The sequence below is a fragment of the Condylura cristata genome, unplaced genomic scaffold, assembly GCF_000260355.1.
Source record: "Condylura cristata isolate star-nosed mole 26May11 unplaced genomic scaffold, ConCri1.0 scaffold00045, whole genome shotgun sequence".
In the NCBI taxonomy this organism is placed as follows: domain Eukaryota; kingdom Metazoa; phylum Chordata; class Mammalia; order Eulipotyphla; family Talpidae; genus Condylura; species Condylura cristata.
Window position 1 is genome coordinate 542,868 of NW_004567146.1, and position 17,492 is coordinate 560,359.

A 17,492-nucleotide genomic window follows, 5' to 3' on the forward strand; every position below is an offset into this window, starting at 1 on the left:
CTCTCCAAAATGGAATGGCCTTATGCACATTTTAAACAATAAGGAAGCTCTGTCTGCAATAACATGCAAGAAGAGAAGATCACTCTTAAAAGAATATAAATTAGAAAGACTACTGCCTTTTCTGGTAACATAAAGAGAGCTTGGTGTGTATGAATAATATGCCCAAGATGGAGGAGTGGGAGAGAGAAGAGAGAGGGAGGGGGGAGAAAGTGCCCACTCATTTCTGACCCAGCCAAACTGCCCTGTATGTGGGATTTGGGCAGGAATTTATCTACCGGTGTTAAGGGGATGGATATCCTAAAGGAACCCTGCAGAGTTTTGTGGACTTCACCCCCTACTCCAGTCACTGGAAACTACAACTCCCAGCAGTACCCGGGAGAGAACTGCGAGGACCCAAGGGCGGAGCTAGCAGGAATTCTGGGACATTTGGGGGATAAAGAGGGCGCGATTGCATCTCTCACTCTCTCCCTCGGGAAATGGCTCTGCTGACCTCGTGACTCAGTGTGTTCAGTTAGCCAAGCCGTAAGGTATTCCAGTTACTTTGTATCCCGCTCTCTTTCCCTGGGTTGTTTCCTATTCCTTTCCCCTTTTGTAAGTAAACCCGTTATTGACCCTTTTGTATACTGACTCTGCAGTATAACTGAGTTGTGAGCATGTGGGTGAGGGCCCACAGACAGGCGGCCCAGACTACTCTGGGCTACCCTGTAACACCAGGGGTTCCTAGAAGAAGGGTGTCCCAGGTCGAGGGAGTGGCTGGCCCTGGCCTAAGAGGGCACACAGGCTCCAGGCAGCTGGGATGGCGTGTCCCCGGTAGGACGGGGGAACCTCTGGTGGAGACCCTGTGCAAGAGTGTGCTGTGCTATTAAGTTTCCATTTTTTTTTAAAGATTTATTTATTTGTGCATATAGAACTGGGATACAGGCCAGAAACTCAGGGGTGGCGAAAGACTTCACCAGAGACAGAGTGGGGAGCAGAACAGGCAGATTGACGAAGTACACTGCTGAGGGGAGCAGTGGGTGGGTCAGGAGAGGTCTGCCGTGCCATGTGGATCTCCTCCGGGGGTAGGTGAGTGACAAAAGGAAATTTGCATTTTATTTATTTGTTTATTTATTTATATTTTTAAAAGATTTATTTATTTATACATACATGAGCTGGGGGGTGGGCAGGCAGGCCAGAGGTGCAGGAGAGAGGGGGGTGAAAAAGGATTCACCAGAGACAGAGTGGGGAGCAGAACAGGCAGATGGACTGAAGGGAGCAGCGGGCGAGACAGGTTTGGATGTGCCATCCCTGAGAGCAGGGGAGGTATCTTATTTACCCTGTGCCTTCAGCTAAAACTTAACAATTTTATAAAGGAAGAAACCCCTATTTGGTCAAGGAATGAAACTGCATTGGTGGCTCAGAGCAGGGGTGAGTGTGATGAGGTTGCTGTAGGGCAGGGAGAGGGGGGCCTTGGAGACATGGGAGGCTGAGTCAGAATGTTTGGTGACTGACTGGGGAGACAGAGTGATGTGTGAAATACAGCCAGGGTGACCTTACGCTTGCAGCCAGGGCGAGGGCAAAGCTATTAAGTATGAAGGAAGCAGAAGGAAAGACCCACTGGCTGGCGTTTAGGACAACAACATAGTACCAAGTGCTCAGTGAGTGGCTGTGATTTTTTTCTTTTCTCAAACCTTCTGCCCCAGAGCAAGGCCATCGCTGTGGTCCTGCTGACAGGCTCTCTGAGTTTGCACAAATGCTTCCGCCCAGGACTGGCAGCGCTGAAGCTCATCTCGTCTAGGCGGACTCATAACTCAAGGGCTTGAATCATTTCTACCACCAGAATCCACAAAACTCTAAAGTTAAATTTAAGGGAGCTCGAAGACTTTATGAAGAGTGTCTGTGTAATAAATTCCATACGTCTCCACTCACAGATTCAGAAAGACTCTTCACTCTTCTTACTGTTTTCAAGGGGATTTTTTTAAATACCTCTTCTCTCCAGGTCTCCTAAATCATCTAAATCATGGTGGTGTAGTTCCTCTTTAATGGTATAGAGAGAGGCCCCCCTCTGCTGACTTTCTTCATCAGGCTGGAGTTAGTGGTAATGGTTTGTTTGAAGTGGATTTGTGTGTGTGCGTGCCTTTGAGTTATGTTCATGCAAAGAGATGGCGGAACAGCCCTTTGGTTCTTGCTGTGACCAAGAAGGTTTCCTCTTTTTCAATTCCTTTTTCTTCTTTGGGAGAATGAAAATAACACTTAAAGATCTCAGTTGGTTTGGTAGTTACTCCCATTATTGGGAATAAAATAATAAAAAAGAAATCTTGTTAATGACATCACCAGGGATAATACGACTACATTTGTGTAATTATAAGGATAAACTGTATTTAAAAAACATTTATTTTTGATGAGCACTATTAATGTTTATTAAGATCCTTGACTTTCTGTTTTCTGGTAAATATTACCTGAAAATATCTGAGTCTTGCCTGTAAGAAAAGATGTTTTGAAAAAAGTGGAAAGCATTTGAGAAGTTAAAGCAATCACATAGAAATAACAGACCCAGAACATATAAACAGAATCTCTTTCTCTTTCATTATATATGTCATATACTTTCTTTCTTCTACCTTGCAATAGAAATTATTTCTAATGACCCTTTTGAAATCTCGGTAAGGTGATTGAGAACAGAAACCTGCAATTAAGCTTAGTTTGGTGGCATAAATAAATAAACAGCATAGGAAGCTGGGACAGCGTCTGCGAGCTCCTTCTCTCTGCTGGTCCTGTGAGAGGAGCGACGAGAGGTCAGGATCTGCACAGGTATCAGAAAGAGGCCTGGAGACGCTGAAATACCGAGAGCCCTGCCCCCAGCACAGCAAGAAAGGAAGGGCAGCCTAACCCATTCCTTTTCTGTGGCCAAAACTCACACATTAAAAGAACCCCCTCTTTAGGTTTGTTTTTTTTTTTCGGGGAGAAAATGTTAAAAAAGCATTTGCTGCAAAGAGATGGAAGAAAATAGAACTGCTTCATGGCTGGCTGAGTTCTGATAAAGAGGATGGACAATTATGGATTTTCCTCCTGGACAAATACTGTTCCACAGAGTGGTCCTGGTATCTGAAGCATTGCCTCTGTGGGCGAGAGCTGTTATCGAGTATCACTCATGATGGAACATTACTTTTAGTTATGCAAAGCATGGTAACCAAATTTGTAGCACAAATGATTGCAAAGATCCCAAGACCTAACGGCAGCATTTGGTAAATGATGTAGTAACCACAAATACCGGTGTTTTGCAAAGCTTTTCTTGGGCAGACTGAGTATGTGACCTGTGATCTATGGACTGAAATGATGACAGCACTATGGAAGAGTCCTGTCTCCCCTGCCTGAAATGGACCTGAAGCTTACCTCCTGGAGGATAGTCAAGAACATCTCTTAGCTGCACTGACCTCAGCACCACTCAGTGCTGATTACATAGCTCAGCAGGGAAATGAAGGAGCACACTGACATGAAGGAGTTTTAGGGTCAGCAAGGAATGATTATGTAAATGGCTAGTTTGAAAACACCATGAAAGGTTGTGGTTTCTTTTTCCTTTTTCAAAGATTTATTTATGCATACAGAACTGGGGTACAGGCCAGAGGTGTGAGGGGTGAAGGGATTCTGCAGAGTGGGGAGCAGAACAAGCAGATGGACGAAGTACACTGCTGAGGGGAGCAGCGGGTGGGTGAGGAGAGGTCTGCCGCGCCATGTGGGTCACCCCTGGGGCCTAGGATCGAACTCTCACTGAGGCGGCTGCAGCCAGCTTGCAGTGCTGCGTCCTACCCCATTGTGCCACCAGGGAGGGCCCAGTTTGTGGTTTCATTTCTTTTTTTTTTTTTTTAAAGATTTATTTATTTGTGCATACAGAACTGGGGTACAGGCCAGAGGCTCAGGGGCGGCGAGAGGCTTCACCAGAGACAGAGTGGGGAGCAGAAGAGGCAGATCCACGAAGTACACTGCTGAGGGGAGCAGTGGGCGGGTCAGGAGAGGTCTGCCGTGCCATGTGGATCTCCTCCGGGGCAGGCAGGGATCGAACTCATGCTTAAACTTCTTAGTGCAGTGCTTTAACCTGCTGCGCCACCAGGGAGGGCCCATGGTTTCGTTTCAAAGGCTGCTGAAACGTCAAGTCCAGCTTGGTTGTTGGGAAGGGTTTGGATCCAGGAGAGGCTGAGGGAACAGGTGGTAGAGTCCCAGCCTCAGAGAAAGGTCACGTCTCGAAGCAACCAGCAAGTGGCTACAGGATGATCGATAACGGAAGGGCCAGCTCTCTCCTCCAAGTCACAGTAGGGCCGAGAGCCAGCCAGCAAGCGAGAGCCCTGGGGGTGACTACCGGTAATGGCACCTGAACTTAGAGCCGCCCCACGCCAGTGTCTTTTCTTAACTGCAGGCACATCTGTCCAGATCTTTAGTTTGGGGATAAGATTGTTTTCACTCCCTTTGATAACAGGTTCTTTGATTTAAAATTGACTTAGAATGACAAGCAGCATGGCCTGTATCCTGTTTCAACTCCCGCCGCTCTGACGACACTCGCGATGCACTTTCACCACCAGCCACCCCAGTTAGTGCGGACCCTCACCCTGAGGACTTGGTCCCCACAAGTGTGCCCCAGCTGTGGAGCCCAACACACTTTGGGGTCCCAGGGCTATCCCACTTTTGACAATTGGCTACAAGTTCAGAAGTTCCCACCTCAGGTTTGATAATTCTCGAGGACACCGAACTCGGGTGAGCACTGTGCAGTTAGAACCTGATAGTAATAGATACAGGTCAGGACCAGCCAGTCAAAGAAATGTGTGGCCTGAGGTCTGGGGGGCCTGAACGCAGAGCTTCTGTGTCGTTGCTGGGGGAACCAGGAGGTGCCACCACCCGGGCACATGGGTGTTTTTATGAACCAGCAGCTGCAGAGTCCAGTTCTTGTTGGGGATCCACCCCACAGGTATGCGTGAGTAAATCAGTGACCGAGTAATGATAGCAATCTCAGCCCCCATCCCCTCAGAAGTGGGGCAGTGCCGATAGTGCCCTCCTTCGGGTCCTTCAATCAGGAGGCCAGGAGGTCAGTCTTCCTGGTGCCCAGTCCCCACCCAGAAGTGGCTAGCAGTGCCCTCTAGTCACCTTGTTAGCATGAACTCTGGTGTGATCCAGGGATTCAAGGGTGACATCCTTGACACCCTTGATGGCTGTATCTCGTGGGAAATACCAAGGATTTCAAAAGTTCTGTGCCGGACACCTGCAACAAAGAGAAATTCCTGATGATACCCTAGCCTGAGAGTCCAGGCAGCATAGGCAGGCTGCTGACTGGTGAACTTAAAGGCTGTGGACAGGCTCTGGTATGCTTCTCAATCTGGAACCAGCGTGATATTCAAAGCCAGTATCTGGACACGCCAGCTTCTGCTTGAAACCCTTGGGGGGCCTCTTCTTGGTCTTAGGATCACAAGTAAAATCTTTAACCAAGCCTCCCAGCTCCTCCGTGTTTCAGTCCTCGGGTCAGCCTCACACACCCGCCTTGCTTTGCTTGGTTTATCGAATATAGATTAGTCTTGTTAAGTAGAACCACTCTGTTGGAAAGTTATAGGAAGCGGATAGAGAGGAAGTAAGTGATTCTTACCCGAGCGCCTACAGCTGGTTGTTTCTGCTGTGCCCCAGAATTGGTTCTATTTGTGCAGGTAAATAGAACAAGCTGAGGATTCTCCATCTATTGGAATGTGTGGGGCCACTGCAAAGTACTTGTCCTATTAGCGTCACATCATTAGATGCTTAGGCTGTAGGAACGGGGTGGGGAGGGGGTGCAATTAACAGCAATAAGCTTGACTTTTCTTGACTTTCCTCTTTGGAGGTTCTGAGTGAGAAGAAGAAGAACAACAACAGCAAAAAAACCCAAATCCCCAGAAAGCTCCAATGATAGGGAACTTGACTGCATAGCCAGATGTTAAAATTGCTACCTACAACCAAAGGTTCCCCTTCAGTGTTCACTTTGTAAAATGTGGCTGGTGAATTTATCCACCCCAGCCACGGATATGCTCGTGTCTTCAGCAATGAGGAAAAAAGATCTCACTTTTCTGCTTGAGATAGGAAAGTGTTCTAAAAATAATCTTGCCGTTTTTTAAGAATTGAAGTAACAGTTTATAACATTATGTCAGGTCTCAGCTGCTGATCAGGCTTTTAGGCCATCGGCCTCTGTGGCTATCACTTGCGGTCTTGATAGTGTTGATGTGGAGGGCGTGCGGGTGTGGGGCTCGCGTGCCTGATTGTGTACTCTGAGCATGGGTGTGTGCGCGTGTTTGGTGAGCACACCTGAGCCTAGGAGGGAGGGAGAAAAGGGCATGTTATTCAGGGTTACAACAGCAGCTTCTAGAGGTGACCAATAGCTGTGAGGGTGTAACAGGGCGGTCCCCGGGAAAAGGGGAGGTTCCAGGTTTTCTGCCCCACCCAAAGGAGGGTGGAGCTGAGCAGGAAGAATAATCTGGAGAGGAGACTGAAGAGGAAGGAAGCAGGATGGAGAGCCAGGAGGAGACCTGGGGGAGGCACATGGAGCAGAGAGACACGTGATGAAGCAGCTCTTGTTTCTTGGCCCTGGACTGGGTGAAACAGATGCAGGTGAGAGCCCCGTGGAAGGTTGACTATGGCAGTGTTTATATTGATTTTGATTGTGCTTTCTTCCTCCCAGGCTTGTCTGGCCATTTGTGACCCTTTTCCATGGGTCCCAGCCAGAAAGTGCTTTAAGCTTGTGATGGGCTTTCAGGCCTTGCTTGGGCCAATCCCTTTTGGGTAGACTTTTACCCACAAGGGGATGGGGAACTTTCGGTGTGTGATTTAGAAACTACATTCTTTGTCTTTTCTGTATTGCACACTAATTGTATTCAAGTTCCTTTTCATTAACGGTCTTATATGTTTTGTGTTGATGCAATGGATGGCAGAACCTATTTAGAGCGGGCAGGTTTGGGGGTTCAAGGATGTCCTTCTCTCCCTGCCATGTAACAAGAGGACAAGACCACGAGAGAATGCCAGAGAGCCCAGAGGAAAGAGAGTGTATGGATTTGCAGGGTGCTGTCTCCCCGCTGGCTTGTTTCCTCTTGTGTACTATTAGAACACCTTGGGGGCAATGCTATGGGCTCCATTGTTCTCGGTTAAGCTGACGGTGAACCTACCTGGAGGCACATTATAGCTGGGGGTCTGTGCCCACTCCAGCTTGATCTCCACCCAAGTTTCCACCCACCAACACACAACCGAGGCCTCTACCTTTTTTATCCACCCCCAGGCCCCTTTCTCTCTGGTAGCCACCATGCTGTCAGAATCTAAGGGTTTGCTTTTGTTTTGTTCATTTGCTTTCTTTATCTTCCATCTGAGTAGAAAACAAAAGTATTTGTTTTACTCCTGATTTCTTTAGCTGAGCAAAATCTCCTCATGGCCATCCATGTTGGCACAAAAAAGATTTCATCTTTTTTTTTTTTTTAAATAACCGAGTAGCATTTCCTTCTGTTTCTATTAACACCTTTCGCCCACCCATCCATCAAGGGTCGCGAGGTATTTCCCTATCTGGGCTGTTGTGACCCGACCCCCCTCTGATGGACCCAGGTTTCCTCTGTGATTGATGTCTAACTTCTCACTACTATGGTTGGAAAACAATATTGATATAATTTCAGTTCCCTTCAGTCTATTGAGATTTATTTTTGTGTCCCAGCTAAAGATGTCTTAGTGTGAACATCTTGTTTATGGACACCCAAACGTTTCCATAAAAGACGAAAGAGATATAATTTCAGAGAAATGAAGTTTAGGGTTTCAAGAGATTTTAAAATCCTTCCCCCGCAGAGGAAGTTTCCAGCTCCTCCGATAGACACGGCTGCTTGCATTCTTCCTTCTTTGTCTTGTGCTTTCACTAGCAGAGCTCATGTTGAAATGAATAAAATGGAGATGATTATCCCCCAAGTAGGCAGGTCATCTGACAAAGAAGAAGAAGAACCATCTGCCCTGATAGCCTGTCCTCTCAAGCTCTGTGCATCCTCTGAGGTTTAAAACATTTCAAGTCCTTGCCTCCATGGTGTCCTCATCCTCCTTGACGTAAATATCTGCTTCCTTCGCCCATATTCACACAAACCCATGGGTACTGTGTTCATAACTTAGAAGTTCCCCCTTTGCAGTGAGGAGACAATCAGAATACATCTGCAACAGCAGCAGTTTTGGAATTAATCATTTTTTGTTTCGTTTTTGAAGCTCAAGTTAATAGCTCATTCAAAATAGACCTGAAAACTGAGTGACCGAGTGCCATCAAAATTCTGGGGCACTGGCCCTCCCTGGTGGTGCAGCGGGTTAAAGCACAGCACTGAGAATCTAAAGCCGCTTACGCATGAGTTCGATTCCCACCTGCCCCGGAGGTGACCACATGGCCCGGCAGACCTCTCCTGACCCGCCCGCTACTCCCCTCAGCAGTGTACTTCGTCCATCTGCCTGTTCTGCTCCCCACTCTGTCTCTAGTGAAGTCTCTCGCCACCCCTGAGCCTCTGGCCTGTACCCCAGTTCTGTATGCACAAATAAATAAAACTTTAAAAAAAAAATTCTGGGGCACAGCCCTGAGCCTCACAGGCTGTGCCTTTCCACAGTGGGGTTTGAAATCTCCATGTTGCTTTCTCAATTTTTCATGTCAGCATAGCGGTAGCTTGGCTCTGAGTCCCTGTTCTTGGCTAGCTCCAGCACTGGGTGTCTTCTCTCGCCCGACAGATCTCCTTCCCACCTCTCTGCGCCCAGGCGGGACGGTGGGCCATGCTCATGTCATCAGCTCAGTCCTGGCTTCTGCCTGGGTTGGGCTAAGAAAACCCAACCAGAAGGCAGAGATGGGGGAGGGTGCAGAGGGCGTGGGGTGTTCATTGCAGCAGCTTACTTTGTCCAGTTCCAGGGTGACAGTACCCCACTTGTAGTTGGTTGTTCCTTTCCTTGTCCACACGCTATCGGTCCGAGTCTGCCGTCTGGGAGACCCTTCAGAACTAGCGGTGGTAACCAAGGCACCACGCTACCCACTGTGGGTTTCCTCAGCTCTGCTTGTGACTTGGTAAATAGCACCTTAATTAAAATCTTGCACAGCCTGGTTTGCAGAAACCACCTGTTTCTAGCCGGGTCTCTGATTGATACTGCTTTTCTTCTTTCTCTCTCTCTGATTTTCCATTGTCTCTCCTGCAATTTTCTCCGTCTGACTACTGTTTTTTTTTTTTTTTCCTGTTTCCTCTATCTCTTCTCTCAGATCTTCATTTTCTCTCATTTATATTCATGTTTTCATTACAATAACATTGCATGTATTTGCTTTCCTTAGTGATGGGGCTGAGATCCACCTAATGAAAAACTAAAATAACTTGGAAAATGTAAAAGCAAAGCCCTAGGAGAGTGAGACCGTCCAAATTTTTTGGAAAACAGTTTGATAGTTGTTAGGAAAGAAAAAAAGCTCATCCTCTTCTATGGTCTAGCCTGCCCACACCTAAGGTGTTCATCCAAGAAGGCTCAAGAACATGAAACCTTTTACGTGTATGTTTAGAGCAACATTTTTTATGATAGTGAAAGAAATGGAAATGGCTCAAATGTCCACCGCAGGTAAGTGCAGCAGTCATGGCAGGGTATCTATGCGGAGAAAAGGAGCCCACTGGTTCTTTTTTTTTTTTTTAAAGATTTATTTATTCGTACAGAACTGGGGTACAGGCCCAGATGCGGAGGGTGAGAGGATTCACCAGAGACAGAGTGGGGAGCAGAACAGGCAGATCAACGAAATCACCTCCGGGGCAGGAGGGGATCGAACTCATGTGGAAGTGGCTTAATCTTCTTAGTGCAGTGCTCTAACCCGCTGCACCACCAGGGAGGACCCAATGGTTCTTGACATGCAACCACACAGAGCACTATCACAACTGCTAAGCTGGGAAGAGAACCCAGCCAAAAGCGTGCCTGCTGTGTGATTCCATCGGCATGAAGGAGCTCACGGAGTGTGAGGGAGCCGGTCAGAGGCTACATGAGGGAGCTGGTCAGAGGCTACCTGAAGGTGGGGACTCAAGGAGGACAGGCCAAGGGGTTACAGAGGGTATGAGTCAACTTCTGGAAGAAATGAATATGCCTGGGACCTCGACCGTGATGATGGTGCCATGGGTGTGTCACATGTCAAAGCTTGTCAAACTGTGCTCTTTAAATGTGTGCGGTCACTGTGTGAGTCACACCTCAACAGGGCTGCTAAAAATAAGACGTGATGTTATTAGTTTCCTGTTGCTGCTGTGACAAAGTACCATAAATGTAGTGGCTTAAAACCATATAAACTTCCCTTGTAGTTCCTGATTTTGGAAGTCCAAAATCAGGCTGGCTAGGCTGCAGTCCAGGTGCTGGGAGGGCAGGTGTATTGGAGGATCTCGGAGGAGAATCCTTCTCCTTATGATTCAGCTTCTGGCGGCCACCTTGATTCCCTGACTACTGTCCTTTCTCTCAAGGGCATCACACCCCCTCTGCTTCCCTCATTGCATCACCTTCTCTCGTGGGGAGGCCTCCCTCTCGCAGGCACACCTGTGATTATATTTGGGCCCTGCCCAGATAATCCAGGATACACTTCTATCTCAAGATCCTTGACATAAGCCCATCTGCAAGGTGCTGTTTGTTTTTTGGCCCCATCTGAGGAGCCAGTCCCGACTCTGGGGATTAGGAAGTGGGCATCTTCTGGGGCCATACGGAACCCATCCCAGGAAGTGTAGCTTCAGCTCTACAAAATGCATATTGCACAGTGTTGGGGAACGGCACATCTCTGCTTCACACTATGGGGTTTTATAAGTTGTCCCAGAATAATTGCCAGGCTGGGTCCACCTCAGGAAGCTCACAGCACCGAAGTGACTCATGTTGCTACTTCCATGTGGATTGGTCAGGCATCCCCGGGCATTTCTAGCCCATTCTCACATGGACAAGGGCCTGAGTGGTGGCAGGGGAGATGATCCTCAGGAAAATGTCATTTTCCTACAAATTATACCCATCTGTTTTTTGTTAACTCATCTCCCATAAGTCTGATCAGTGAGGTGCTGAGAAGTCAGTAGCTGATTGCTCTGCAGAAAAAAGACATCAGGGACCTGTGTGGAGATGCTTCCAGAGCAGCTGTGGAGATGGGGGTGCTCATTCCTGCAGGAGGCTGGGTTGTTGGGCTCTGCTGACCTTTGACCTGTGATGTGTGTCTCAGAGTGGAGAGGGCGGGCACTGTGCTGGGGACAGGGCTAGAAAGAGACTTTGCCTCTTAAGGAGCTCCAGGGGCTTGGGTGGAATCAGGATAACCTGGTCCCCTATCCTGTGCACTGTCTGAACTCTGGCACACACCAGCAGGAGGCCCCCAAATACCTCCAAACTGGGAGTTCTCCAGCGTGTGCTCATCTTCAAAAGGGAGAATGTCACAAACTTGAAAAATGTAAGTCTCAGTTGAATGTCAACTGAGTATGGCTAGGCTAACCGGGGAGAACTTGGGTACCTTTAGAATGCCTTTGGTTCCCACAGGAGGGTTCTTAGTCTGTAAAATGAGGGGAGAGAACACTACAAAGTACGAAAGGGAGACGTCCCTATCTGTTCTTGCTTGCTGTGTGGACAGGCCAGGTTTCCTCCCGGGGGCCTGAGGACTCTGGCTGTGTGTCCTATGCAAGGTGCCTCACAAGGATCAGGTGCTGGGACCTGGGCATTCTGATGCCTGAGTCTACACAGCTGCAGTTCCTCCCCTCGCCTTAAGGGGTCAGCAAAGATCCAGAAAGGGTGGAGACCATTTGACTCCCAGGAGAGAACATGTTTCTAATTGGCTGTAGGGACCCAGGGGACAGCCCCTCTCTCTCTGCTGTGTGGTTTCTAGCCTTGGCCATTGAAAGATCCTCCCGTGAGGCTTTCCCTGTGGCCTGGAGGCACTGGATGTGGGAGGATGGGGGTCTATGTGGGAATGAGGAAAGGAACCCTCTTGGACACTGTCCCCCAGACAGAAGTAGCTATAAAACCATCAAAGCTAAAAGCTGACTTCCGCTTAAATGAAATTGTGGGTGAAGAATGGGGATGCAGGAAGCAGACTAATGGCTCGAATGTTTTCCCAGCCTTCACTTCTCAGCAAAGTGCAGCCATCTGACTCCTTGTTTATGTGCTAGGAAAATGATGACTCCTCCAAGAAGCTCTTAGCAATAATCATTTTGTTCCTGTCCCCTTGGGTCTCGTTGGGTGGGGACAGGCAGGAGAAGCCAGGGCAGTGATGGGCAGACAGTCTCAGTCTGCCATCGACAAGCACCTGGCTCCCTCCCCAGGGTCGCCAGTTGCCACAATCTCAATAGCTAACAATATTTCTATTTTTAAGCTACAGAAATACAAGAATACCATCTTATTAAAAAACAGGAACAACTTCTTCTTACTTGATCCTTCCAGTCTGCTTCTTTGGTCAGTCGTTTGTATTATAGTTGATTGGAGAAACACTTCTCTATCTGTAGTGGTGTGAAAATATGTCCACAATTCTTTAATATTACTTCTTTCAAAACATGTTACCCCTCTTCCCCTTACCTATGTGTAGAATGTAGTGACTTCCTTTATTTATTTATTTTTTTAAAGATTTATTTATTAATGCTTACAGAACTGGGGTACAATCCGGAGGCACAGGTGCTGTGAGAGGATTCACCAAAGACAGAATGGGGAGCAGAACAGGCAGAGCGATGAAGTACACTGCTGAGAGGAGCAGTGGGCAGGTCAGGAGAGGTCTGCTGCGCCATGTGGGTCAGCTCCCTGGCAGGGGATCGAACTTGTACTGCAGAGGCTTCAGAGAGCTTCACAGTGCTGTGCTTTAACCCATTGCGCCACCAGGGAGAGCCCTGATTTGCCTTTTAAGCATGGAATATGGCAGAAGCAATGGCATGTGATGTTGAGTTAGGGCTAAGTCTTGCTAAGTCGTTCTCCTCTTTTCTCCCTCCCTGCGCTGGGGGATGCCAGCTGCTACATTGTGAGGATACTAAGGTAGACCCAGGGAGAGCCTGTGGAGCCAGGAGCTCAGGCCTTCTGCAAAGGCTTCTGATTGCCATGAGAAACGGCTGTGGCAGACGCTGCGGCCTCTGCGGGAACAGGTGCTCTGGTGCCCGGGGCATGTTTTCCTTACAGGTTCCTATTCTGGCAAAGAACAGAGGCAGACCATGTCATCCCCGCTACATTTTTCTATTGACAAAGAGCACCTAGGGGCTTATATAACAGGCTTGTATGGTTGCAGATAGGATGGTTGTTGATATTCCCTGCCCAGATCACCCTTTAGGATTAGAGGATTTATTAACCCCAGAGGATTTATTCCTGCTGATGGCAGAAAGACTTCAATAACCAAACACCTCGGGGGTTTCTCTTGCTGAAGAGAGCTGCATGCCCAAGATCATGTCCTCTCCCAGCAGCCCAGTGACTGATGAATGAGGGGTGGGGAGCCCACCCCTCTCTCCCTCCACTCAAGAGCCCTGAAGGGCCAGCACTTCTGCAGGTCCCCCTGCAGGACTGGCTGGGGTGCCAGGGAGACTGGCTTGCAGCTCCACCTCAGCGTCTGCCTCGCCCGCTCCTGCTCCTCCCTTCCACAGCGCTTACTATCAGAAACACACCCCAGTGAAGCTCCCCAGGAGCTTCCCCTACAGGGGAACTCTACAGGGACAGTGGGGACTGAGAGAGAAATCTAAGCAAGCAGACAATGAGAGAGGATTTTACAACTGGATGACAGGCCACCCAGCTGGCCTCATGAGGACAGATGCAGCTCAGCTGGACAGACAGGGAGGTCCACTGGTCACTGGGTACAAACTGTGATGATGCACGGGTGGGCGGGAGGCATGAACTGATCCAGGCTATGAGGCCTTTAGAAACATGGGGGTGATAGTAACACACAGATGATCTGGAAAAAATATTAAAAAGCTGAAAGTGGTGTATCAGTTATTCAAAAGTAAGTGTCAAAACAGGAGGATCTTCTTGGAGATTTGCAAAGTGACCTTGCAGCTGAGGGCACAGAAACCTGAGGTTCATTAGAGGAGTTCCAGCCATGCCAAGGTAGGGACCTGTGTGGGACTGGCCATCAGAGTTGATGCCCCAGAACTGTGAATCGGAGTGGACCATGTACCAGTTGCCAATTAGGGGGTGGAAAATTACCCCCTCCCCATCTCTGGGATCTGTGAATTGAAAGCATTTCCAAAGAGGACATACTTTCATTTGGGAAAAACCAAGAATGCCCCTGAACTATGGCTTTGGTTGCCACGTGGGTACCCTTTTGGGCTGCTCAGGACATGGCAGGTGCGGAAGAATGTTTGTAACTGACCACACCCGTGAAGCAAGAGTGGACCTTGGTCACCACAGGAAAAAAGCCCATGGGTGATCTCTTGAAATACAGATCCCTTCCTATTTAATATAGGAATTACATAGCAGGAGTATAATGGACCAGGTGAGAAAATAATAATAATGAGCAGTTATATACCAGAGACATTTTGTGGGGGGTAGAGTGGGGAATGGGATCAAAAACGGGGGTGGGGAAGGGAAGTGCACGGGACTATGGTGATGGCACATGGGTGACTCAGTGATGGGAAACCCACAGGGATTATAATAGAGATGGAAAAAAAAGTACAAAATGATATAGGAATTAACTTTATGGATGGATTTGCAAATATTTGCCAACAAATTGTTCTGGTTGGAATTAGTATCTTGCAATAACGAAACAAAATAACCTACTTGAAAACAACCTAATATGTATTAGTAGGGAGTTGGTTAAGTAGATTCTGGCCTATTCATCTGCCCTTACTATGGAACACTGCACCTGTTGGCAAGAGGAAGTCGGTCTCTCTGTGCTCATCTGCAAATGTATTTGCTGATAGTGCTGAACACGGTACCCAAAATAGTTGACATAGACCTTTGATATAAATAAAAAAGAAAGAAATATACATGCAGATATATGCACTCAATATTTTTACGAATGATATGTAAACATTTTTTGTAGTAGTGGTTGACTTTTAGGAAGTGAAATCATCAGGTTTTTCTTTTAAAGTTGTAATATTTGATTTATAGAACCATATGCCTGTATCACAGTGCTTTCATTTATAAATAGTTAATAGCAAATGTCTGGAAAGTGGTGTTATAAATCATTTAAATTTTATCCTTTACAATTTTTATTTTACAAATGATTGAATGCCCTTTAAGAATATTCAGAAACCATGAAAAGAAGTGGGGATAGTTAATATTTTGCTCTTCCTTTGGGGCTTCAAATCCTTTGTGAATCAAATTCTAAGACTTCAGACAAAGTAGCTCGGTGAGGAATTCACTTATGTATCACCCCCCAGCAACTCCTCAATCTCCCACCCCCACTAGCCTTCACCAGATCAGGGAGTCATCGCTTACTGGGTTGTGATAAAAGGTGTATGGGGACTGATAACGCCCTTTCCCCTGAGTTACACCTGATCTCAGGAATACCACATAACACTTAACACAGTTTCCCAAAGTTACCACTCAGAGCCTTCTTGTGCCCTCTGGCCCGGCACACACCTGCTTCTTGTCTGCATGGGTCAGGGAAGGTTCTGGCATCAGGTGAGCATTCTCCACCCTGCAGATTCTTACTTCTTCCCCAGGCCACATCAGTGGTTCTGCTGATGGGTCTGATCAGGGAGGGCTACTCCGGTACCTCAGACGTGCCGGCGAGACTTTAACTATCAACGGGACTCTGACTCCTACCTCTCAGGAGCTCTGGTTCTGTGTACACAGATGAGACCAAAGAGAGGAATGTTTAGATCTGTTGGATACCTGGTAGCATCCAGGGACCAAATAGTCCATCCCAGTGGGTCCCTCAGGGGAGGGCTGCTGTGACTTCATTTGACTAGGAATCAAATGCTGTGACTCCATTTGTCTGATCATGGGTCCTTGTTTAGCTGAAAATTCTTTTACTGCTATGTAAAAGGACGACTCACACATTGTTAAATTCTGAAAATCAAACTTAGGTTTTCCATCTAATTACCAGGTTTGGTTAGCACCATCAGGCATTGTCTCTGTGAATGTCATGTCTTCCCAGGAAATGTCTGTTCCCCAGGTGCTTGAGGAGAAGGTTAATGATATTCTCCAGTATTTTGGCTCAGACACAGGAAATACAACTGGACAGTGTGAGGCTGGTGAAGGGGGGAGTTCTTTCTCCTGAACCTGAACACCATGATACTCCAGTTGACTGCTATGCCCCGACTGACGAAGTACACTGCTGAGGGGAGCAGCAGGTGGGCCAGGAGAGGTCTGCCGCACCATGTGGGTCACCTCGGGGGTCGGGGATTGAACTCACACTGAAGATGCTGCGGCTAGCTTGCAGTGCTGCTTCCCAACCTGTTGCACCACTGGGGAGGGCCCTGTAGGAAATATTTTGACTGTTGATCACATTTTTTTTTTATCACAAATTTTTAATGGTCATAGAGAAGAGCAGATTTTCTAGTTCTTTGGTTAGTTTTGGTAAGATCTAATTTTGAAGAATTTGATCATTTCATTGCAATTTCAGTTTGTATTTCTCATAAAGACTTCTCTTTGGCATTATTGTTCTCTTGGGTGCCTTTCTGTTGTCCTCAGAGCCCATGAAGTTACCTTTGTTTTTATTCTTGATATTGGCTAGTTCTACCTAACTAATTTTTTTTTTAAGATTTATTTATTTATTCATACAGAACTGGGGTACAGGCCAGAGATGCGGAGGATGAGAGGATTCACCAGACAGAGCAGGGAGCAGAACAGGCAGATCGACAAAGTACACTGCTGAGGGGAGCAGTGGGCGGGTCAGGAGAGGTCTACCGTGCCATGTGGATCTCCTCCGGGGCAGGCTGGAATTGAACTCATGCGGAAATGGCTTAAGCTTCTTAGTGCTGTGCTTTAACCCGCTGAGCCACCAGGAAGGGCCCTACCTAACTAATTTTTTAAGGATCCAATCCACCATGAATTTGTCAAAATCATTAGTTAAAAGAATAACTTTTGGTTTTCTTCATCCTTGTGATTATGTTCTTTTCCATTTATCCTCTTTATAGTTTCAGTTTTTCTACCTTCTCTGTGTTTAATTTTCCCCTGGTACATTCCAGTTCGATTTTTATTAATCATTAATAGTAGGAAACTTTGATAATCATTATTCATACCTGGAGAGACACATGCTTACTTCATTGTAAAGGGGTTTTAAAATGTGTATCTTAAACACAATAGTTAGCTGAGCATGGTCTGTATAGTGTTCTGAGGTTTATCTGTCTCTTTTCAAACAATCTCTTCATTCTAAGCCTTTCCTAGAATTATAGCCTTCCTATAATTAGTCAATGGAAATGAAAAACCTGATAAAACATGAATTTTGTTGTTTAAAGTAACCCAGAGTAATGTCTGTATTCTTTCCCTTGGCATACAGTAATGTCTGTATTCTTTCCCTTGGCATACAGTACTTTTCTTTTTTTTAAAGATTATTTAATTATGCATACAGAACAGGTACAGGCCAGAGGTGCAGGCATGGTGAGAAATTCACCAAAAACAGAACTGGGGCCCTC